At 49.4% G+C, this 25,733-nt stretch overlaps 1 protein-coding gene and 1 long non-coding RNA gene across 2 annotated transcripts in view; both read right to left on the reverse strand.

Annotated features, from left to right (window-relative positions):
* LOC147701091 (uncharacterized) overlaps positions 1–17,084 on the reverse strand; it is an 84,281-nt gene extending 67,197 nt beyond the window's left edge. Inside the window, exon 1 of the long non-coding RNA XR_015297431.1 lies at positions 16,971–17,084. This is a non-coding gene — a long non-coding RNA (uncharacterized LOC147701091). The remainder of the gene's footprint in view (positions 1–16,970) is intronic.
* LOC147701089 (uncharacterized) overlaps positions 1–25,733 on the reverse strand; it is a 546,834-nt gene that overhangs the window by 350,295 nt on the left and 170,806 nt on the right.

Here is a 25,733-nt window from a genome sequence, read left to right on the forward strand (position 1 = left end):
AAGCACACTCTGTTGTAAGAGGCATAGTGTGTGCTAGGAGTAAGTGAACTCACACACACGAAACAACAGATGATGAAAAGGAATATAAAGCTTATAGATATCAGGATCAGGTTTTGTGTAAGAATATGATATGAGTGGAGGGTACCTGAATCCGTAAATTCCCTCTGAGCTCCAATTTGATAGGACCATTGAGAATCCAATCCAGGAGGAGAAAGAGGGCCCCCAGACTAAAACTCCTCGAGAAAGATGGCATAAGCTCTACGGGAGGCGTAGCACAGAGCGAGCGACAAGACCGGACCCCAAGACCATGGCACAAGAAAGACTGGCAGTGCTGGAGACATTGTCGAAGGAGACATCCCCCCATGATGACACCGTGAACAACTGAGGGACAGATAAGTGACATTTGCAAGGATAGGTGGGCGGCAAAGAAGTCTGCGGGGAGCGTAGAGACACGGGGAGTGTAGAGACATGGGGAACTGGCCACACATGTTCCCAACTATTCCGACTTCCAAGGACGCGCACACACAAATGGCGGGCCCTGGACAATTTGAGGTTAATGGGCTTCTAAGCTGGGGTTGGGGAGGGGAGGGTGGAGAATGGGTATGCAGGTTGAAGGCGTTGAAGAGAGGATCAAGCGGCAATGGAGGCCGGGCAGACGTTGGGAGCTCAGGGGGAAAAGGGATCAAAGGGACCCAAATACTGGCCAAAGCTGGTGCACTCACTATGACACGCTATTTCCCAGCCCACACTGAAAATTCTCACTCTCAATGCGAGAGGTCTCAACAATCCCAATAAAAGGAGGTCCATCCTTTCCTACCTGGATAACATGGAGGCAGATGTGTGCCTCCTCCAGGAGACACAGCTCCTCTCCATAGATTGGCATAGAATGAGGTCACGACTCTTTCCCCAGCAGTTCTTTTCATCTACCCTGGATAAGAAGGCCGATGGCTATTTTAGTAGCCAAACGTTTTTAGGGGACAATGGGAGAAAAGGTGGCTGAAATCAAAGAGGTTGATGGGAGCAGGGCCATGGATAGCGTAGGTGTTGGCATGAGTATTTCAGATGCCGACATTGTGTGGTAAACCGCCAGAGTTACTGCTCCCGCAATCACCCTTCACCCGATATACAATCAATCCAGGGGCTGCGTCAATTGCCTATAGATAGAAACGGCTCCTCCACCCCCACAACCCACCTATACCAATAACCATTTCAAATACCAACCCCACCAGGGATGTTGCTAATAGGTTAAACAGGCCCAGGGGCTCGAATCAGAACAGGTTGTCTAGTACCTCGTGCATTAATGTTCCTGCCGCCCCAAGTATCAATGGCTAATCAGGATGTCCTGAGTCTGCCGCCCGCTGCTTGCCCTTATGTATTGGTACTGTCAGGAGTACCTACTTTAACCCCTTCCATGCTCATGACGAGCTCAGCTCGTCATGCAGTACACTGCTTGTGTGCTCATGACGAGCTGAGCTCGTCATGATCCATGGAATTTAACAATTTCCAGCACAGGAGGGGAATTGCTGTAGAAGTCAAGGTGTTAAAGAGGGATAAGCATGAGTCATGGGACCAGCTACGCAATAAATGTGCAGACTGACTATCAAGGCATAGAAGCGTCCATGTATCCTAAATAAAGGTTATTTTTATGGCACGCAGGTTTGGGTGAGTCAGTGCATCTACAAAAAATATAGGAGGGGACAGTATTGTAATGAACTTTCGCAGACCTTCTTTGGTGAGACACCTACTAGGGGCTTGCTAATTCATTACACCTAATAGTGCTAACATATGCGCACTACCCCTTGGTTATTTCTACAAACCAAGTCATGCTCCTTTCACCAACAATTCCTCTTGATTACTACCTCTAATAGGTTCGAGGCCTTGTCTGGATTAGAGACCCAAGACTGACTATCAACTTTTGGGGAAAATACTGATCCTGCTGATGATATCCTCCTTTATCTCACTTCCCCCCAGAAGTCGCTTAACGTTCTCTTTGACGTTCTCACGTCCTTCGGTAAGAACTCGGGACTTGTCATTAACTGGACCAAATCCTGTGTCTATGCCATAGCCGGTACTCTGCCGCCTCTTCCCCGCAGGTTCCCTATCCTGGTGGCGGCCGACGGCTTTAAGTATTTGGGGGTCTATGTATCCACGATCTCCTCGGTCCGCTACGAGCGGAATCTATATGCTCCGCTCCGCAGACTGAAACAAGACGTTCGGCGTTGGCGCGATCTGCCTCTATCTCCATTGGGCCGGGCGGCGCTCTTTAAAATGATGTCGCTCCCCCGATTCCTCTATGCCCTGCAAAATTTCTTCGATCCCGTTCCAGCTCGCTATTTCCGCGAAGTCGAGAGTTTACAACGACAACTTATCTGGGATGGTCGTGCCCGCATTGCCTTATCCAAGCTCACGCTCTCCTGGTACGACGGGGGTATTGCGTTGCCGGATATTAGACGTTATTACTGGGCCTCACACCTGAGCGCCATCAACCATGCGACGTACTCTCCGGAGCCCGCTCCCGCCTTTGCCTTGGATAAACTATTGCTGCCTGGTGGCAACTTTAATAGGGCACTGTATTCCAAGGCCCCCTACCGCCTCCTTACGGGCCCGACGAAATGCGCAGTGCGGGCATGGAGGGATGCTACTGTGGCCACGGGCTGGGGTGGTAGACTGACACGTAAGACGCCGCTGTATGATTCGGAACGGTTGGGCAACCTGTGGAAGACGAAAGGGTTTGAGAAATGGGACATGATTGGGATCAGCACTGTGGAGGACCTGTGGGCACGGGGCGCGGTTAAGTCCTTCGAGTTATTGAAGCTTGAGTACCGACTCGACGATAGGGAGCACTTCCGGTACATGCAGGTGAGACACGCCTTGGCTTCTGTCTTTCCCCCTGGTACAGACATTCCGCAATCCTCCCCCTTGGAGGATCGAGTTCTGGACGGCCACGTCCCGGATAGTACCATCTCCTTAATCTACAAGAAACTTATTAACAACAGAGCTGACCAGCTTGAGAAGCTCCGGGCCGCCTGGACGGCGGACGGACTTGAATTGGACGACGAGGACTGGCAGTCAGCTTTGTCCTCCCCTAAGGAGGTGGCTATTCCGGCGCGACTTCGCTTTGTCCAATTGAAGATCCTCCACCGTGTTTATCTTACTGGAGTGCGTCTGGTGCGAATGGGTTTGGTTTCGGATGGACGATGTAAGCGTGGGTGTGGGATGGATGGTACCTTTCTTCACGTTCTGTGGGAATGTCCGATGATTGCAGCGTACTGGTCCAGGGTGCATGATGTTATGAGTCGTGTCACGGGGATCCCATTACTTCCTGAGGCACGTCGTTGCCTGTTGAATGTGTGGGAACCGTCTGATTGCAATGCTGCCCAGACACTTTGGGTTACTCTAGGCAACATGGTCGCTAAGAGGGATATCGCGCAGCTCTGGGGCTCCCCTAGAATACCATTGCTAAGTGCATGGAAGGAGAACATGGACTGGTCCATGTTCCGAGAAAAGACGGTATATGAGGCTCGGGGGCGCCCAGGGAAGTGGTCCAGAGTTTGGGCTCCCTGGAATACTTATCGTGGTGACATTTGTTCTCCTCCGCTTGATTATGAGGTCCCTCTCCCCTCCTTTCCGTGATTTACGTTCCTCTCCTACTCCTACCACATGTTTTGTTCTCTCGCGCGCGCCACCCCCCCCTCGACGTTGTCGTTTCTCCTCCATTATCTTTCCCCCCCCCCCACCTCCAGCAACCCTTGCCACTATGATACCATGTGTTTGTTTGTTTGTGTTCTTTTCGACAAAAACATAAAATTAAACCTTTCTTATCCTACTTTTATGATGTTATGCTCTTGCGGACAATGTGGACGTGATAGATTGCTCCAGCGACGTACTGTCTCGGAATATACTGTTCACTCAGCCTGTTTATGTCATAGCGGCCGGCCCTGCGGGGTTGTAGGCAGACGCTGTGTATTGTGCATTCGTAAATAAAGGTTTTAAGAAAAGAAAAAAAAAAAAAATACTGATCCTGCTATTAGGTTACCTCTTGCCATGCCAGTAACTGAGTGTACTATTCCCACAACCCACTTATCCCCACTATGCAAACGAAGGCCTCAGCAAGTTCAGACCTCCGTATCTTAAGCTGGAATGTTGCAGGGTTGTACTCTAAACTTCACCAGCCAGATTGGGACCAAGATATCCTTTTATTTCAGGAAACATGGACCACACAAGAATTGCATATTGAGGGGTTTGAATGCCATAATATCCTAGCAACAACCCCCAACCAGGGTCGACCATTTGGGGGTTTATCAATCTGGGTCAACATTAAGACAGGGGGGTGCATAAAAACTGTACATATAGACAACAATAATATTTTAGGCATATTATTTAATAGGGGAATTTCCTTTTGGATAATTCATTTTTATAACAATGATTTTCATTCTGTTCCAAATATGCATTTTATGAATTTGTTTAATTTTATTGCATCTGTTGGAAAATGCAAAGACTCCATTAAGTCAGTAGGAATCTGTCTTGGGGTGATTTTAATGCTAAGCTAACTTACTCATGGTCAAGCAAATATTCACATAGCAGCAGACAAACATGCAAAAGGGGTAGAGAGCTAATGGACCATTTGAACACCCTTAACTTAATTAATGTTATGGAAATTGATGCAACTACAAAAGATAATGCCCCCCCTGAACCGACATTCAGAGGGAGGGTCTGTTCATCTGAAATTGATAATGTTTTTTTATCTCCCCCGCTTTAGAAGCAAGCTTGCTTAAAGCCGAAATTATGGCCACAATCTTTGGGGACCATAACCCAATACAAGTAACGTTACGGATGTCTCTAGTTCCAACGCCTCAGACAGAATGTGGTGCTGGAGATCTATCACCATCCACAGATAACCGCAGACTGGTATGGCGAGGCATTAATTATGCAGACCGATTCAGTTCTATGGGTAGTGGAAACATGAATCTTATTAACATCTGTTTAGAGGCCCTGTTGCACACCCAGTGGCTATCAGCGCCTTTACCGAACTCAGTGGAGCCATTAAATCCTTGCTGTCTAAACCCATTTGTACAGTACTGCGCGAGCCTAGATGGTTCAATCAGCAGTGCTCAATTGCCCACAGGAAGCTCCGCAAGGCCCTATCTCAAAGCCCTAGGTGTAATGATTTAGTCAAGTCCTTAAGGTTGACATATAAGTAGGCTATTGCTAATAGGAAGGAACAGTTATTAGGTGAGCACTGGGATGCGCTCAATGGGACAACCGTTCACTCCCATCAGATGCAACATAATGAGCGCTACCTGGGAAAGTCACTTTTCCACTATTTACCAAGAGCCTGCTTTTTAATCCGACCCTTTTATTAATAGGGTGCCCCTGGAGTCTCATTATCAATAAACGAGGTTGAGGAGGCTATACGTCAGAGTGCGGGCAATAAAACACCATGCCCTGATGGGTTGGCCATCGATCTTATTAAACATAAACCAGATTTCTGGGACCCACTGTTGTTAAATATTTTTAATATTCTAATCAGTGCCTAACTGCCGAAGACATGGTCTACTAGCACGATCGTTTCCATTTTTAAAAAGGGCGATTGCACACAACCTTGTTGCTGTAGACCAATCTCCCTCATAGATAACACCCTTAAAATTTTAGGCAGCGTTTTATACACAAAAATTTTAACCTGGACAGAGGACAAGCCTAGGTAACAATGAGGCGCAGTCGGTAGTGCTGACTATGAGTGTGTTCTTTCACTTTCAATTGACGGGGCTACCCCCCTTTAGTCTGGTGAAATCCAAAAACGGGATTCAAGTCGATCTTCTCATGACACAGACTTTTCAGGTGAAAAAATTGTCAATGTTTGCTGAGGCCCTTCAAAATAGTTACCCAGCTCCAAAAATGAGGGTCAACGAACATTCATTGCAAAGACAGTTTTGATGAGATGCACAACTTTTTTGTTATTTGCTTCTAGCTTTCTCCATATTCATTCATTTTCAACCTTTGTTCGGCGTGCAAGCTTGCTCCGCGCTCCGCCCATTGCACTGCAATTGTGAAACCAAACTGAAGAGGAGCCAATTATGCCCCCGCCAAGCTGCACAGCTGTGCCTTCAAATAAGTCCAATAAATCACTCATGTTATACTTCTGTTAATCCATATTTACTCTATTTTTATCAATCTTTTTATCCTTTGTTTTCTTCGACTTTTTTTTAATCATTTTATTTCTTTGTCAACGTCTTTTCACAACAACACAGGAGAAACGTGTTTCCACAGGTCACAATTTATTCAAGAACACCCAATGCATTTCGGGATTACCCTTCGTAAGGGGTTTATCTGGGGAAAAATATATACAGAACTATCAATAAAATCCAACTTCTAAGTTTCTGTACATAAGCATCAAGCCAAGTGTAAAGCGTCATTTATCAGTGCTATCTACTACAACAGTCAAACAGTGTGCAACATTTCATTGCTCATTTTTCAAACTCCACAGCTCGGTCACAAAACCCTCCTCAATTTAATACATCACGTGGCTCCCTTTTTGGTGTGGAAACTAAACCGTTAATATAATTTACATGTTAGTGGATTGGCAATCGCATCCTTTGGGGAAAATTTAAAGTACATCAAGACCCCCAGTTTCCCCCTGAGCCCTCCATCTAATCTCTGTTCTAGTTTAAGCAATCGAAGAATTAAACCCCATACACGCTTACCGTGACTAGTGTTTGTAGGCTATTTAAAAGCATCATTATAATCCGCTTTACGCGTTTTATCAGAACTTTTCCGTACCATCTCACGGTCTATCTGTGGTTACCCCCGCACTCCTTTACAATCAGTGTCATGATCAGGGGTGTCCATAGATAAAGGGCTTACAGATTCGTATTGGTAAAGAGCCAGGTCTTCAAGGCCTTACAGAATGAGTTTCCAGAATCGAAATTGAAAGCGGAAGGGAGTTCAACAAATTGTCTGCAGCAAGCGAAAAGGACCTCCCCCATCTAGATTTTCTGAATATAGGCACAGTCACCGAATTACTTTAAACTCAATTCTCCGACCCAAAGGAAGCCAAGGAAGGCTCTTGATGGTAGCCGCAACAGAGTGGAATTTAGGAGGACCCATCACCAGCCTGGCAGTAGCATTCTGCACAAGTTGGAGCCGGTGTAGGAGACCCCTATTGATCCCTACATAAAGGGCATTGCAGTAATCCAATCTGGACAACACAAGGGCTATCACTGCCTGTTTCCACGCGGAGGTGGAGAGAAATTGACATATCTTTCTGAGGGTTCTTATCATTCCGAAGCAGGTGGAGACAAGGAGAGGCAGGTATCAACCATGATGCCTAGATTTTTGGCACTGAAGTCAGGGCGAGGGCAAGATCCAAGCGTATCTGGCCTCCAGGCCCTGGACCAAATCTCCTGATTGTCTCCGAAAAGTAAAATCTGAGTTTTATCCCCATTGAGTCTTAGATAGTTGTCTGCCATCCATGCAGCTACCGCCTGCATGCAGCTTTAAAAATTTACCGCTGAAGCTTCAACACTCTCAGGGATGGTAATCATGATTTGAGTGTCATCAGCATAGGATAACACTTCTAGGCCAAAAGATCTTACAACCCTGGCAAGCGGGGCTACATAAAGGTTAAAAGGGTGGGACGCAATGAGGATCCCTGGGGAACTCCTAAGAAAAGCCGTTTAGGAGCAGAAAGGAATTGACCCATCGCATCTCTTTGAGCCTGTTCCGTAAGGAAAGATAATAATAATAATAATAATAATAATAGGGGGTCTTATAGAGCGCTTGGTGACGCACCACGGCGTGTCCCTGCCCTGAAAAGCAAGTGCTACCAGGAAAGTACCGGGACAGGGACCCAACTACCGGGCAAATAGGAAGGTTTTTAACTTGGCTCTAAAGGTGCGCTCTGAAGGTTCCAGGCGCAGTGCCACAGGAAGTTTGTTCCAGCTTGAGGCCGCCAGATACCTAAAGGATCTGCTGCCCATCCGTACTTTAGATACCTTAGGAATGGATAGGCGCCCCGAGCCAGAAGATCTGAGATCACGGGGGGCTCGTATTGTGTTAGCAGGCCATGCAGAGGGAGAGGAGCCCTGCTGTTAACAATCCGGTGGCATGTGCATAGTGCTTTGAATTCCACCCTGCTTCTCACCGGAAGCCAGTGCAGGGCCTGGAGCGCAGCTTTAGATGATGCTCTTCTGGGTAATTTTGGATACCAGCCGCGACGCAGCGTTCGGCAGGACCTGCAGGCGGCTCAGGTTCTTCTCAAGAGTCCCCAGATAGAGCAGGCTGCCGTAGTCCATCTTGGACGTGACTAGTGCATGCACTAGAGTTTGACGGGCTTTGATTGGCAGAAGCTCCAAGACCTTCCTAAGGCTCTTAAGAATCCCGAAACAGGCACCAACTACCCGGTTCACCTGGGGTCCAAAAGTCAGCTTAGAGTCAAACCAAACTCCCAAATTCCTCGCCTCCTGGCAGGGAATTGGTGCTAGTCCCAGGCAAGGAGGCCACCACGCCGACGTCCAAGCTGCTTGGTCTCCCCCCACCACCAGCACCTCAGTCTTGCCTCCGTTGAGTTTAATATTTACAAAAAGGGGTGGTGAGGGACAGAGTCTCTGAATTAAGCAGAAAGCTCTCACCCAGTCAAAAGATCAGGGCTAGATCCAACACCGTTTTTTAGCTCACTGCACCATCCCAGTTTCAGAACCTGGCTGTATGCAAATTAGTCTGTTCCTGTCCCAGTGCATGATGGGAACAGGACAAACCAAACTACAGAAGCCAATTCTTACACTGGGAAGGAAACAAGCTCCCGGGGACCGGTTTCTGGCATTACAGCCGTCTTCGGCCCGGTTTGCTTGAATCCTGATGGTGCAATGAGCAAGGGTCTCACATCTGAGAATACCCTTCCACGCTTAGGGTGGACAAAAATATTTACAAAAAGGGGTGGTGAGGGACAGAGTCTCTGAATTAAGCAGAAAGCTCTCACCCAGTCAAAAGATCAGGGCTAGATCCAACACCGTTTTTTAGCTCACTGCACCATCCCAGTTTCAGAACCTGGCTGTATGCAAATTAGTCTGATCCTGTCCCAGTGCATGATGGGAACAGGACAAACCAAACTACAGAAGCCAATTCTTACACTGGGAAGGAAACAAGCTCCCGGGGACCGGTTTCTGGCATTACAGCCGTCTTCGGCCCGGTTTGCTTGAATCCTGATGGTGCAATGAGCAAGGGTCTCACATCTGAGAATACCCTTCCACGCTTAGGGTGGACAAAAATATTTACAAAAAGGGGTGGTGAGGGACAGAGTCTCTGAATTAAGCAGAAAGCTCTCACCCAGTCAAAAGATCAGGGCTAGATCCAACACCGTTTTTTAGCTCACTGCACCATCCCAGTTTCAGAACCTGGCTGTATGCAAATTAGTCTGTTCCTGTCCCAGTGCATGATGGGAACAGGACAAACCAAACTACAGAAGCCAATTCTTACACTGGGAAGGAAACAAGCTCCCGGGGACCGGTTTCTGGCATTACAGCCGTCTTCGGCCCGGTTTGCTTGAATCCTGATGGTGCAATGAGCAAGGGTCTCACATCTGAGAATACCCTTCCACGCTTAGGGTGGACAAAAATATTTACAAAAAGGGGTGGTGAGGGACAGAGTCTCTGAATTAAGCAGAAAGCTCTCACCCAGTCAAAAGATCAGGGCTAGATCCAACACCGTTTTTTAGCTCACTGCACCATCCCAGTTTCAGAACCTGGCTGTATGCAAATTAGTCTGTTCCTGTCCCAGTGCATGATGGGAACAGGACAAACCAAACTACAGAAGCCAATTCTTACACTGGGAAGGAAACAAGCTCCCGGGGACCGGTTTCTGGCATTACAGCCGTCTTCGGCCCGGTTTGCTTGAATCCTGATGGTGCAATGAGCAAGGGTCTCACATCTGAGAATACCCTTCCACGCTTAGGGTGGACAAAATTATTTACAAAAAGGGGTGGTGAGGGACAGAGTCTCTGAATTAAGCAGAAAGCTCTCACCCAGTCAAAAGATCAGGGCTAGATCCAACACCGTTTTTTAGCTCACTGCACCATCCCAGTTTCAGAACCTGGCTGTATGCAAATTAGTCTGTTCCTGTCCCTTTCTCACTGCTCCATCAGGATTCAAGCAAGCCGGGCCGAAGAAGGCTGAAATGCCAGAAACCGGTCCCCGGTAGCTTGTCTCCTTTCTGGTGAAGAATTGGTTTGGTAGTTTAGTCTGCCCTGTTCCCATGATGCACTGGGCCAGGGACAGACTGATTTGCATATAGCCAGGTTCTGAGCTGGGATGGGGCAGTGAGATAAATAACGGTGATGGATCAAGCCCTGATCTTTGGACTGGGTAAGAGTGGTCTGTTTAACTCAGACACTCTGTTCATCACCACCCCCTTTTTGTAAATCGTTTTTGGCCACTATAGGTGTGGCAGGGTATACTCAGACATGAGTCCCTTTCTCACTGCTCCATCAGGATTCAAGCAAGCCGGGCCGAAGAAGGCTGAAATGCCAGAAATCGGTCCCCGGTAGCTTGTCTCCTTTCTGGTGAAGAATTGGTTTGGTAGTTTAGTCTGCCCTGTTCCCATGATGCACTGGGCCAGGGACAGACTGATTTGCATATAGCCAGGTTCTGAGCTGGGATGGGGCAGTGAGATAAATAACGGTGATGGATCAAGCCCTGATCTTTGGACTGGGTAAGAGTGGTCTGTTTAACTCAGACACTCTGTTCATCACCACCCCCTTTTTGTAAATCGTTTTTGGCCACTATAGGTGTCGCAGGGTATACTCAGACATGAGTCCCTTTCTCACTGCTCCATCAGGATTCAAGCAAGCCGGGCCGAAGAAGGCTGAAATGCCAGAAACCGGTCCCCGGTAGCTTGTCTCCTTTCTGGTGAAGAATTGGTTTGGTAGTTTAGTCTGCCCTGTTCCCATGATGCACTGGGCCAGGGACAGACTGATTTGCATATAGCCAGGTTCTGAGCTGGGATGGGGCAGTGAGATAAATAACGGTGATGGATCAAGCCCTGATCTTTGGACTGGGTAAGAGTGGTCTGTTTAACTCAGACACTCTGTTCATCACCACCCCCTTTTTGTAATCCGTTGAGTTTAAGGCAATTGGCAGACATCCAGGCAGCAAGATCTTGCATGCATGCTCTGAAGATGTCCGCCGCGAGACTTGGTGCTCGCGAGAGGGAGATGACCAGCTGCGTGTCGTCGGCGTACGACACCATGCTCATGCCGTGACTCTCCACTATGGTAGCAACCGGGGCAACATACAAATTAAAAAGGGTTGGACTCAGGGATGAGCCCTGCGGCACCCCCTGGTCCAAGGCAACTCGCTCGGAGTAGCAGTCGCCCTGCCTGACTTGAAAACCTCGGCCAGAAAGAAATGATTGGATCCATTTCACCGCTGCCCCTCCTACTCCCCCTTTGTTCAGACACTGTAGCAAGATGGAATGTGCTACAGTGTCGAACGCAGCGCTAAGATCCAAAAGGATCAGGGCCATAGTCTGACCCTCATCGGCACCCTTCCTAATGGTTTCGGAAGCCATGAGGAGCGCTGACTCCGTCGAATGTCGGGGCCGAAATCCAAACTGGGTGGGGTGTAGCCGGTTAGTGTCTTCTACATAATGCATTAACTGCATATTCGCCACCTTCTACGCCACTTTGGAGAAGTAGGGTAGAAGGGAGATGGGACGCAGGTTGTCCAGTTTCTCGAAGCTGATATTCGGCTTCTTGTGGAGGGGAAGCACCACGGCTTGTTTCCATTCCTCTGGCATGGTGCTGGACCTAAAGGAGACATCCATCAGATGCCTAATGTAAGGTTCTAGCGTTGTCAGGCTGTCCCCCAGCCGCTTGGGTGATTCTGGGTCCCGTGGAGAGCCTGATTTCACAGATCTACATATTTTAATCAGGTCGTCTGCTGGGGGGGGGGGGGGGGGGTGAAATTAAGCAGTAGATTTTGTCCACCTGCCTCTCTAGCAGATGCTTCAAACTCTCCCTCTACCTTGGGTTGGGTAGGGAAAGCTGAATAAATTTTAGACACTTTGTCACCAAAGTAGTCAGCAATACGATTACAGGCGGCAACTGAGCAGACCTCCAATCCTACTGAGGACTTGGGGACAGTCAGGGATTTATAGACACTAAACAGTTCTTTAGCTGAGTTATCAGCACCCAAGATCCTGTCTGCATATTAAGCAGTTTTCGCTGTCCTAATCAGGTTATGATACGCTCGTCTCATGACGAGATATCTCTCTCTCGCCAGGCTGTCATAGGCTGCTCTCCACTGCCTTTCTGCCCGCTTGCAGTCCCTCTTGGCGCCTCGTAGTTTCTCATTGAACCACGGTGCCGTTCTCTGTTTACGGCCGCTCTCCTTCGGTCGGCCTAATGGGGCCGTACGATCCAGTGCAGCCGTGATACGGTCGTTAAGCAACTTGTTTGCCGTATCCGCGTCATCGCCTCCAGGAGGGCCCCCTGCGATAAGAGCCTCATTGAACTCTGGCAAGGAGAACCTGGCCCATTTACGCCTGGGGTAGTTGAGGGGCAGGGGGTGTGACACCTTGTGTTTAGGGAGATGAATTTCAAATGGCACCATGAAATGGCCTGTCCAGGGGAAGGGCTCGGGGGGCGCCACTGTGACATCCTCCCAATTTGCAAAGACCGGGTCGAGCAAGTGGCCATGCTGATGTGTTGGAAGCTGACCCTTTAACTCGAGCTGTAAGGCCTGAAGTTCTTGACAAAACTCCATCGCTCCTGTGTCTGACAGATCCTCTAAGTGCATGTTAAAGTCTCTGAGTAACAGAAACTTGTCTCTCCGTAGTGCTGTCTACGTGACATACTCTAGTAGGTTCCCTTTAAACCTTGCCAGTGGTCCCGGGGGACGGTAGATTAGATAGCCCTTCACTGTGGTACCCCCATTAATTTTTATGGTAAAAACCCCAGCCTCGCTACCCGCCAAAGGGACTAATTCCAATTGACAAGCAAACTGTTGTTTAAAAGCAATCGCTATGCCCCCCCCCCTCTGTCCTCGAGTCTGTCCAGTCTCACCATCAGATATTCTTCTGGCAAAGCCTGAATGATGTCGGGGTCCGAGTGAGCATCCAACCACGTTTCCGTGAGGAAGAGCAAGTCTAATTGTCTATCCACAAGAAGATCGTATATGTTGTGCTTGTGGCATCGCAACAATCTCACGTTAAGCAGGCCACAGGACAAGGTGGAACTGCCCCGGGTATCAGCTGTCAGTGTGCTAAAACAAAATTGACAGTGCCTGCACCCTCCCTCTTCCCCTATCTTTAAACTATGAAGGCCCGGCATGCAGGTAGAGGTGGAAAGACTTACAAGATCGCTCCTACTCCAACACACTCGTTTGTCTGGACCAGGGATGGGGGCCCTGGGCCGTGTCCGGCCGCGGACGGGTGCAGACGGGCTAGGCTTAGGTGCGGCTTTGGCGCGCGCACGACGCGCCCGCTGCTCCAGCCCGCTGCACCGTCTGGCCATGACGCACATTATATAGTGTTGTGAGGAGGGTGGGAGGCCGGCGCGACTAGAGCGCTCCCCCAGCCACACCTAAGATGACGCCCACCACCGCCAGACGCCGGCTCTAAAATCGGCTGGGCGAGGCAGGGAAGAAGATTCAGAGCGTGTGAAGGGTGTCAGAGTGCCTAAAAATATATTTCCCCAATTATCATAGAATAAAAGCCCCCAATGCTAAAATAGCAGAACGATGCCCAAATGCTTCCTAAAAAGTCCAAGTGCCTCCTAAAATGGTAAAAGGTATTCCCCACACAGTAAAATCAAGCAGCAACCTCGCAACCCTAGTTGCACTCACTAGGTAGAGCTTCGAAAGGCAACGCAGCCGCCGAGAAGCCCAACTAAATACTCAGGGAGGGCGGGAGGCCGGCGCGACTAGAGCGCTCCCCCAGCCACACCTAAGATGGCGCCCACCGCCGCCAGACGCCGGCTCGAAAATCGGCTGGGCGAGGCAGGGAAGAAGATTCAGAGCGTGTGAAGGGTGTCAGAGTGCCTAAAAATATATTTCCCCAATTATCATAGAATAAAAGCCCCCAATGCTAAAATAGCAGAACGATGCCCAACTGCTTCCTAAAAAGTCCAAGTGCCTCCTAAAATGGTAAAAGGTATTCCCCACACAGTAAAATCAAGCAGCAAGCTCGCAGCCCTAGTTGCACTCACTAGGGTGAGCTTTGAAAGGCAACACGGCCGCCGATGTGAGCACATTAAGGGCGGAGCACTCAATCCCTATTTCCCGGAGCCTCCCAGCCAATCTAAGGGGAGAGATGGTATCGAAGACTGCCGCTAGGTCCAGAAGGGTCAGTAAGGTGGTGTGACCTGCGTCGATCTGTTGTCGAATGTTGTTAAAAACAACGGTTAACGCCGTCTCGGTACTGTGCTCACTTCTGAACCCATGTTGAGAGCCATCGAGCAACTGATGATCCTCCAGATAGGTGCTAAGATGGAGGTTCCGGTGTTTTTCCAAGATTTTAGCTGGGACGGGCAACAGAAAATTAAACTGTAGTTCTTTAGTTCCGCTGGATCCAGACAGGGCTTCTTTAAGAGAGGTTTAACCACGGCCGTTTTCCAGGCAGTGGGATACTGGCCAGAAGTAATAATGGCATTAGGAACTACGGTCAAAGTAGGAACAATAGCCTCCATTCCTAGTTTCAGGATCTTCAGGGGACAGAGCTCCATAGGGGAGAACGATCTAACTCCACTTAACATCCGCTCTGTGTCTTCTTGAAGTATAGGGGGAAAGGCGCTCAAGCGACAATCCTTTGGAGAAGCTACAAGAGAATCCGAAGGACGATCGGCGTTTGACCCTCCGACATTGGATATCTCCAGGGAGGAATATATGTCCTTGATTTTGTCATAAAAAAGCATGCCTTTTTATCACATAGCTCCTGGGAGACTTCGGTGTTTGCAGAGACCGAGGGGGCTAGGAGGGAATTAATCATAGTGAAGAGTTCCCTCTGGGATTTGATGGATTTCGTCATCTTAGAATAGTGGAAAACCTTTTCCTCATTAATAGCTAGCCTATATTCCTTCAATCTGAGTTTATGCAGGTCCCTTTCGGCTGGGATAAGCTCACAGCGCCATATTCTTTCCTGCTCTCACCGTACCTGCCTACGGTTTCTCAACCTTTCGGTGAACCAGGGCGCCGAAGGGTGTTTTCTGGCCACATAAGGCTCCTTAAGAGGGGCAAGAGAGTCCAGAGCCACCAAGAGCCAGTTGGAAAAATCATCATAGATTGAGTTAACATCCAGGTGGGGGAGACAGCAATAATTGTGAAGATCTTCCTTATTTATGCGGCTTCGGTTTCTCTTCATCTCCACCCTGTTCTTAAAATTGGTATCAGGGTGAGATTCTGCAATTCGCAGAAAAAATGGAATGGCGTAATGATGAGACCAAGAGAGTGGGATGGGATCATTCACCTCTATCCTAGGATCGTTAGAGAAGATCCCGTCCAGAATGTGTCCCGCCGTATGAGAGGGGCTCCTCACCAGCTGAAGAAGGCCACAGGAGTCCATAGCTTCCAGGTAAACCTGCGTTTCAGAGCACAGACTTTTCTCCAAATGGAAGATAAAATCATCCAAAAGAGTGACAGAGGATCTAGCCAAATAAGGCTCAATCCGATTGCTGAAGTCCTGATTAAACATTCCTCTGGGTCCAGGAGGTCGGTAGCTGACCACTCCCACAAAACTATCAATGCGTAGGATCTTCAAGGAGAAATATAGGTCTTGGTAGGGATCTGAGGGAGTGGTGAGGGCCTCAGTGAAGCACGAGAAGGTGTCTTTATAAAGTACTCCCAAACCCCCCTATCAAATCTGGACAGAGCATACTGTGAGGGGATGGCCTCCACCAGGTCAGGCTCTGAGCAATCACTAGCCCAGGTTTCAGTAATAAATACCCAATCAGGCCTACGGGAGGAGACAAAATCATTAAATTCTGCTCTATGTTTAATCAGAGATCAGGAGATACCCTTAAAAGGACTGTTTCATGGGTAAGGGTAGGGCTGACATGTTTCCCCTTGGGTTTTTTAGCTACCCCCAATGAAATGACTGTCTTACAGCTAACACACTCATATAGCCCAATGCTCACAGTTCATCGACCTGCAGTGCACACCCTTCTATCCTTCTCTCCTTGAAGCTCAAAGAGCTGTCCTCTCGGGTAAACAAGGGGCTTACCAGGGTCTACGATAAAAAGGACAGCGTCCCTGGCACAAGGCGTAAACTTGGCACAGACGGACACAGACTGGCGTGCTTTTGGCGCGCCTGCTGCGTGCGTTCACTGCGCGTCCGGCCCGGCATTCAGATTAAATAGCTGGGCCATTCAGGAACAACTAGAGCGCTGCCCATCGATCTGGGACAGGAAGTGGAGTAGAGCAGCAAGAGTGAAACACTCACTTCCCTCATACAGTTGGCGAGCTGTGGTGGACCGGGGAAGGAGCAAAAGACCCCCCCCACCTCCCTCCCCGAGATGAAGAAAAAAGCAGAAGAGTGCCTGGAGAGAATGCAGTAACCTCGCAAAAGTAAGCAATTATAATAGTTTTTAAAACATTCCCCCCATTAGAACGCACACAATGATTCAATAAAATCTTAAAATCGCAGTCACTTTCTAAACACAGTAGCAGCGCAACAGCATGGCATCTCTAATCAATGTGAACCACCATCACGTGGTGTAGAGGAGGAGACAAATGTGATAATAGTTAAGGAACTGCTGGGCAAAACTGACCTAAAAAGGAACTGGGCCTGCACTGCACCCCCCAATAGGTTCCAAGAGTGGAATGTGGCAACATCATGTTATTATCAGAAGTTTGATAACAACAAGAATAGTGCACAGAGAGAGTCAAAAGTTGAAGTAAAGAGACAAAAAAAAACAGAGATCAAGAAAGGGAAGAGAGAAAGAAGAAACAGGGGAAAAGAAAACATAGAGTTATAGGAATCCTTACCTGACAATTATTTTTTTGTTCCCCCAAGGGTGGCAGCCACGCTGCACTGCCTGTCATCCCAGAATACCTTGAAAGGAAGTAAAGAAATAATTTTGCATCAGACGACAATCACACTCCATCACATTTTACAAATAACCGTCCTGGATTTACAAAACAACCGAGCCCAGGGAGAACCAGAGTCTGACTTTAGCCTCCTTTAACCCCTTCCATGCTCATGACGGAACGGTTCCGTCATGAGCATAAGGTGGCCTGTGCTTATGACGGAACCGTTCCATCATGGTTCCATAGGCCCAATGGAACGTTCAGCACCGGGGGAAAATCCGCGCAGCACAGAAGGGGTTAACAGCTATTGCTGTGAATGTTCCCCAATTAACCGCCGTGTTCGGCTGTTAACTGTTCAAGTTTCACAGCAACAGCTTTGAAACAAAGTTTTCAGTGTACTGGAGGTGTTTCAACCCCCTCGGTCTCTGGGACACCGTTGTTTTATTGATTAACACATTCTGCCCTCATGGGGAAAACAGTGCAATGACCTTATAGTCAGCCGTCGCTGGCAATACTGCCCATTAAAGGACCGCTCCCTTGGTAAAGGCCCTTGCCTTTGGAGCTACATCAAGCATCAAAGCTATATTAAAGGTTTCAAATAATTACTGAAGGCATAAACATGGTTACTCAGTCAGAGAAATAATTATCATAACATTTGCAGGAGGATCACATAAAGGTAACCTCTAAAGTATATCAAAAGACAGACTCAGAAATAACTCTCGATGTAAAGTCAATAGACAAACCACACACAACAAATGTGTGCTGAGATATAAGAAAACATTTTTTTTTATAATATCAAATAGCAAACTTATATAGAATCTGCTCAGTTAGGAATCAAGGGAAAGTTCTTAAGTTTTTAGACAGAGAGAACACATTATTGACATGGTTCACGATGAGGTAAAAATGACAGCAATCAATGAATGTTCTTGAAAACATGGCACAACAAAATGTAATTTAATAAACCACACCTACAAAATGAATAATTAATTGTGACTCTTCCCCAAAAAGCCACAAGTCATTTTACAAGGTAATTCCCTAACATAATAACTGGATCTTAGTCACAGTATACGTTTCTGGCCATTCATCATTGACCCAATTTGTACGGGAACATTTACTGACAGCTTATTAGTTGTTTATTAGAAATGCCTACAAATTGGACTCCTTTCCCAAGAGGGGTGGGTTGGGAGCTCTCATCAGTCTGACTGGGGAACAGGTAGCACATTTATTGATTTAAAGAGATGCTGGATTCCCATTTACTTCTTCTACAACAGAGCCACTCTGGGTGACCTCTAGGACTGCACCAACCACGCAATCCTTCTCCCATCTCAGGCACCATCATTATGTCTGTTTCAGTCCAGAAGAAACTCCTAGTGTAGGAGGAAGTTGTGGAAAATCCTTATTAATCACTGAAGGGTTTTGTTGAAATCCTGAATTTGTTGAGAACTTGCCATTGTATTCTGCACTGGGCTGTGAGACCACCGGGACTGAAGGCATGTTCCAATATATCTGCCTTTGATTCTGCATGCTCGGCACAGAGGCCAGTTGGGCTGGGACCATTGGCTGTGACATTCCATTCTGTGCAATCTGATTCATGTTCCAGTTTCCCAGGTTCTTGCAAACATCGCAAGGAGCGTGTCTTATTCTGCACACTATTAGTGTTTGAGGTATTTAAATTGCCACCGTCAGTAAAACCAGCACCCTGAGCGGGGCCGGACTGGCCGTAACGGGCTTCGGGTGTTTCCCCGGGAGGCTGGAAGGGTGGGGGCTGATTCTTCAGTGCTGGGAAACGTATTTCTTACTGGGGGCTGGTTTTGCTGGGGTACTCTTATATCGCCCCCCGGTAACAAAAGAGGCAGGGATCTGGTCTGTCAAAATTGTCAGGCCTGGTTTGGGTTCCCAGTCCGGCCCTGACCCAGAGGAACAACATTTCCTCCTTGCACATACTGAACATCATTACTCTGCACATCAACGCCGTGCATATCCAAATTCACACCAGCAAAATGAGGAAATATAAATTTTATGGTCAAGTTATTTTCCCTAGCGTGTACCCCACCGTCTCCATGTACCGACTTAAAGTGCATGTAACTTCCCTCCTGTGCCAGCTAGGAAGACGCAAATACATTTGCGTCCAACGTTAACATGTCCTCTTTCAGACCCACCCTGAATGGGTTGAATAGTCCGTTCCTAAGTATGCTATGCCAACGTCTTTTTGTAGTGTACTTTACACGTTTTTCAGCTCTGGCAAAGTAGGCCCTGAATTTCTGCCATCGAGCCTTTTCCTGGCTTCTGACTCTGAAAGCCTCAGCCCAGGCTGCCTCTGTACCCGTGAACTCTGACTTACTTCCAGCGCGGCCCACCGCGCTTAGCTCAGCCTGCTGCCTGCCAAGACTGACTACAACCTTCGAATTATCTGTTCCGCTCCTCGAAAATACATTCCTGCCTACTAGTTTAAGTAAACATTCCCCAGCTGCAGAGCCAAAGGGCCGGCCTGTCTCCGTGCAAGTAATTCATAGCCTCTGTTACCATGCTTCCATGGAAGACCCATGCCCCCACGCTTCTCATGCAGACACTTAGGCGCTTATACACGCACTTACAGTCAGTATAGAATAGCTTCTGCCCCAGAGACCTTTTCCGTTCAGATAATATGGTTCCCAAACATCAGATATTAGATATGATAGAAGTACAAGTTGATCTGACATGCCAGACTTCTGTCTCTTTCCGCTGGTGTAAATGTCATGCCCCCTGCACCCTCCAGTCTCACGTCAATCACACGTCATGCAGCTGCGCGCGCATCCAAGTCTCTGATTTCTGCTGACATTGCAACATTTCTGTTTAGTGCCACCCCCTTATGACACCTACCTGTGACGTTTCTAGCACACACCTCTAGTTCACGCCTAGTCCACGCCTTCTGATTACGTACTAGTAACACGTGGATGCTGTTATCTTGTCTTCTCTCAGCTGTTACGCCTCCTATATTGGTTTCTATGGTGTAAATTAAGTATATAAGCTATGTATTGTCAATAAAATATTGCTCTATCCCTTCCTGGACCCTGTGTGGTGCCAGGAACCTGATATCCAGTTCCGGAACGATTTCTTTTTAAGGAATAAAACCCCTAAGAACTCTAACACCACGGACTCTGTTTCTTTCTTTCCGATTGAGTTATTATTGATTAAGTACTTACCTGCATAGAAATTAAGACGGTAAATTATATATTTACGACAAACAAACCCAGAATCAAAACGAGAATACAATACAAGAGAACCACTTTTGTCACCCGTTTGGAACATTTTTGTCTGAGCGCTCATTATTTTTTCTTTGATATTTTTCTGCTTAGTAACAAAATTCTCACTACAGAACTTTGCGTAAAACAAAATCTCTTCCGGAATGTTAGTCTGCAGCCCCTCACATTTTGCTGATATGTGAACCAACCTCTGGATAAAACGCTCAAAAATGCGCCCTCTTTTACCCAGTCTTTGCCTTTGCAATATTGTCTGTAACTCTGCAATAATCTCTTGTACTATATAATAAAATATTTTGAGGCGCTTCACTCTGTGGTTCTTTAATTGGGCAGTTTACAAGCAACTTACACTCATTCCACAAATCTCTTGGGACAACAATTAACAAACTTAAACTCAGCTCTCGACCACCCTGCCTGGATGAACAGGCCTCATCTCCACTGCATCCCTCCTGGAGAGGCCCCACCTCCTTTGAACCACCCAAACACAGGACAGGCCTCACCTCCTCGACACCCCCCTGGACAGGCCTCATTCACCTCCTCTGAGCACCCTGGACAGGCCTTGCTTCCTCTGCATCCCCCCCGACAGGTATCGCCTCCTCTGCGCCTACCTCCAAACAGGCCTCACCCCCTCTACATCCCATGGACAGTCCTCCCCTTCTCTGCACCTGCTGGACAGGCCTCACCTTCTTTGCGCCTCCCCCTGGACAGGCTTCACCGCTTCTAACCTCCCCCTGGACAGGCCTCACCTCCTCTGCACCCCTGGACAGACATCCCCTCCACTGCACCCCCCTGGACAGGCCTCCCCTCCACTGCACCCTGGGACAGACCTCACCTCCTTTGCACCCCTTGGACATTCCTAACCTCCTCTGCACTCCACTAGACAGGCCTCACTTCCTCTACAACCCCCAGCTCTGGACAGGCCGCACCTCCTCTGTACTACCTTGGACAGGCCTCGCCTGCAGCACCCGCCTTCCCTGACAGTCCTCAACTCCTCTGCACGGTACCACACCACAGGACAGGCCTCTTCTGCAACCCCCCACCAGAAAAGCATCACCTCCTCTGCACCCATGGACAGGCCTCACCTCTTCTGCACCCCTGGACAGGCTTCTCCTCCTCTGCCCCCTGGACAGGCCTCAACTCCTCTGCACACCTGGACAGGCCTCACCTCCTCTGCACCCCTGGACAGGCCTCACCTCCTCTGCACCCCCTCAGGACAGACCTCATCTCCTCTGCACCACCAACCCTTGCAGGACATGCCTCATCTTGTCTGCCCCCACATGGGCAAATTGAGAAGTTGGCCTGGTATATGCTGTCCACTAGTTATAATGGGCACCTTGTCCAAACAACCCTTATTGATGATAGCTGTGGAGAGCAGCCTTCAGGCTAAGTCTTGAAGGAATGTAAAGCAGCTTTTTTTTACCAGTCTATAATCTCATGAATGACCAAATGAAAGGAGAACCACACCAGCTATATATATAAAATATATGTATTTATTCTAAAACACACCCCCTAGTCTCTTTATGAGGCTAGAAGTCGAAGTACACAAGTCACAAGTCATATACTACAGTAAATAGCACAATAGGCACCAGGGGGGGACCAAACCATATTCTAAAATAGTGATATAAGAACCACAACTTGACTAGACACAAGGCCTAGAGCCTGTAGAATCATGGGACCCCTTCAGAACCACCCAAGGTAGTGACACAGGGGACCCACGGGGACGCGTGCAGTGTGGGAACACAGCTGCAAGCGCTGTTAGCTTCTATGGGGAAAGTCGCGGTTGGAAATTTAAAGTTTCAGGACACTTAGGAGAGGACTGGGAACACACCCTTTTGGACTTAGATGGTTCTAGGGCCAACACCCATGGGAGCACTGGAGTACTCGTGTTACCGAACCCAGGAAAGCCGGGAGCATAGGTGCCAAATGGTGTTGGGTCGCGTCGTCATTTTCAATGGCGAGTTGCTGCAAAGTGCTGCTGACATGAAGAGGAGAAGTGTCCGAAGAGATCCAAGTCTGGATCGAAGATGTGAAGAACCTGAAAGCAGAGGGGACAAAGTCTCCGTCACTAGTCAGTGACCAGGGGCACGATAGTCGAATGCTCACCGATGTCGGGTACTTCAGGTGAGATGAGGGAAAGCTTGACTCTTCAGCCACGAGGACCAGGAGGCGTCGACAACAACCAGAAGCAGGATTCAAGCTCGCCCACAAAGGATGTCAAACGCTGCAGCGTCGGTGCCCGGATTGGACAGAACAAGCCTTGGCAACAGCAACCGACGCAGAAAGAAAACAATGGCTTTGGAGTGGACCAGCAAGGTCCAGGCAACTCACCAAGCGATGGAGAGTCAGGGCACGTCTGAAGCAATCAGGGAAGCCCAAGGAAAATCAGAATTGCCTTCTCAGGTACCTACAAGTCAACAGACAAGGGGTCGAGAAGGTACCTCGAGCTGAATCACAAAATGTCAGCCCTCGGTTCGCTCGGAGGGTGTAGGCCAGCAATCTTCAGTGGATTCTCTGCTCGGGGTCAGGCTACAAGTAATCTAAAGCACAGCATCGAAGAACGTCGAGAAAAGTCCTCACCTCCTCTGCCCCCTGAAAAGGCCTCACCTCCTCTGTCCCCTGGACAGGCCTCTCCTCCTCTGACCCCTGGACAGGCCTCTCCTCCTTTGCCCCTGGACAGACCTCTCCTCCTCTAAACCCCTGGACAGGCCTCTTGTGCTCTGCACCTCTAGACAGGCCTCACTTCCTCTGCACACCCTGGACAGGCCTCACCTCCTCTGCACCCCAGGACAGGCCTCACCTCATCTGCCCCTAGACAGGCCTCACCAAATCTGCCCCTGGACAGTCCTCTCCTCCTCTGCACCCCTGGACAGGCCTCTCCTCCTCTGCACCCCTGGACAGGCCTCTTAGTGAAGGATTCATATTAAGGACAGAGGAGCCCAGAGTTCATTCCCCCCATACAGCGCCTCTGACTCCGCCCTGAGCCCGGGGCGCTATGCACAGGGCCTGAAGAGAGACACTGTTCCGCTGGACAGGCCTGACCTCCTCTCCAACCCCCTGGACAGGTCTCACCTCTTCTCACCTCCACTGCACCTCTGGACAGGCCTCTCCTCCTCTTTACGCCTGGACAGGCCTCACCTCCACTGGACCCCTGGACAGGCCTCGCCTCCTCTGCACCCATGGACAGACCTCACCTCCTCTGCACCCCTGGACAGGCCTCACCTCCTCTGCACCCCTGGACACTCCTGGACAGGCCTCTCCTCCTCTGCATCCCTGGACAGGCGTCTCCTCCTCTGCACCCCTGGACAGACCTCACCTCCTCTGCACCCCTGGACAGGCCTCGCCTCCTCTGCACCCCTGGACACCACTGGACAGGCCTCTCCTCCTCTGCACCCCTGGACAGGCCTCTCCTCCTCTGCTCCCCTGGACAGGCCTCACCCCCTCTGCTCCCTGGACAAGCCTCACCTCCTCTGCACCCCTGGACAGGCCTCACCTCCTCTGCACCCCTGGACACTCCTGGACAGTCCTCTCCTCCTCTGCACCCCTGGACAGGTGTCTCCTCCTCTGCACCCCTGGACAGACCTCACCTCCTCTGCACCCCTGGACAGGCCTCGCCTCCTCTGCACCACTGGACAGGCCTCTCCTCCTCTGCACCCCTGGACAGGCCTCTCCTCCTCTGCTCCCCTGGACAGGCCTCACCCCCTCTTCTCCCTGGACAAGCCTCACCTCCTCTGCACCCCTGGACAGGCCTCTCCTCCTCTGCTCCCCTGGACAGGCCGCTCCTCCTCCTCACCCCTAGACAGGCCTAACCTCCTCTGCACCCCTGGACAGTCCTCACCTCCCCTGCACCCCTGGACAGGCGTCTCCTCCTCTGCACCCCTGGACAGACCTCACCTCCTCTGCACCCCTGGACAGGCCTCGCCTCCTCTGCACCCCTGGACACCACTGGACAGGCCTCTCCTCCTCTGCACCCCTGGACAGGCCTCACCCCCTCTGCTCCCTGGACAAGCCTCACCTCCTCTGCACCCCTGGACAGGCCTCTCCTCCTCTGCAACCCTGGACAGGCCTCTCCTCCTCTGCACCCCTGGACAGGCCTCTCCTCCTCTGCACCCCTGGACAGGCCTCTCCTCCTTTACACCCCTGGACAGGCCTCTCCTCCTCTGCAACCCTGGACAGGCCTCTCCTCCTCTGCACGGTCTAGGGTGACCAGACGTCCCCGTTTTCCCAGGACGGTCCCCGTCTTTGGAGAATTGTCCCTGTGTCCCGACACTTTTCTCCAAGTGACTCAAATGTCCCTGTTTTCAAACAGTGTCCCTGTTAAACACAGAAATGTCCCTGTTTGTCATTGTTCCGGTTGAGCATGCGCACCCTTGCTCTCTTTTTTTGCAACTATATGCTATACTCCTTAAAAGTGTAACTGTAATAAAAAGTACTAATGCTGCTGCATAAAGGAGGGGTGCCAATAATAGACCTCAGATTCATCTGTAATGCTTCATCTCGGTCTGTGGAGGGAGCTGTCGTAGTCCTTTTTCTATGTCTGACAGCTAATCAATTATGTTGATGGTTACTGCAAAACATAGTCCTACTTCTATGTCTATGACCTGTCCCCGTTTTTAGGTCTCGCCTGTCGATGCGCATGCGCATCGAGCAAGGCGAGAGTATTGCGAGTTATCCACACTTTATCTGCACTGCAAGGAATCGTGGCGATTCCTTGCAGTGCCCGTGACTTTTAAGGTCAATGCGCATGCGCATTAAGCTTATGCGCATGCGCATTGACCTTAAAAGTCACGGGCGCGTGCATGTCCCCTCTCCGCCCCCTCCCCCGTTCCGCCCCCTCCCCTGTTCCGCCCCCTCCCCTTCCCGCCGTGTCGCATTTCTCCTCCCCCCTCCCCTCTCTTCCCTCCGGCTTGTTTGTTGATTTGACCCGCTCCGCCCCCTCCCCTTCCCGCCGTGTCGCATTTCTCCTCCCCCCTCCCCTCTCTTCCCTCCGGCTTGTTGGAGCTGTGTACACACTCATTTCCTTCTGTCCACGTTTGATTCCATTTCGAAACAGCACATACATTTACACATACAAAGCATCTTATTTAAGCAGTCCCCTGGCACACATTTCCATATCTTCTGCTTGTGAGCAACGTTCTTGTCAGGTTTTCTAGGTTGCACCTAACAGCCCGTCTTCATTATAATAATTAGCTAGTGAGCAGTACACAGTTACTTTTGGTATTTGAATCCCGTTTTTCCCAACTAAACAATTCGACATTCAATTAGTACCACAATATTCATTATTGCAGGCTACATAAGCTTTTTGCACTCCTCTTCGGAGCTTGGTACAAAAATAGAACACCTGGAGAATCAAGAATTTATTTACGCCATCTAAACCATTCCGACATGGCGCTATCGTGTAGTCCTCTTTCACTCTCGATTCAAAACGATCGCGAGCCCGCGCGGCTTTAAGCCGATCTGGTGCTTCAAGCATTCACCTTGTTTG

Source organism: Lissotriton vulgaris, chromosome 7 (assembly GCF_964263255.1).
Source record: "Lissotriton vulgaris chromosome 7, aLisVul1.2, whole genome shotgun sequence".
In the NCBI taxonomy this organism is placed as follows: Eukaryota; Metazoa; Chordata; class Amphibia; order Caudata; family Salamandridae; genus Lissotriton; species Lissotriton vulgaris.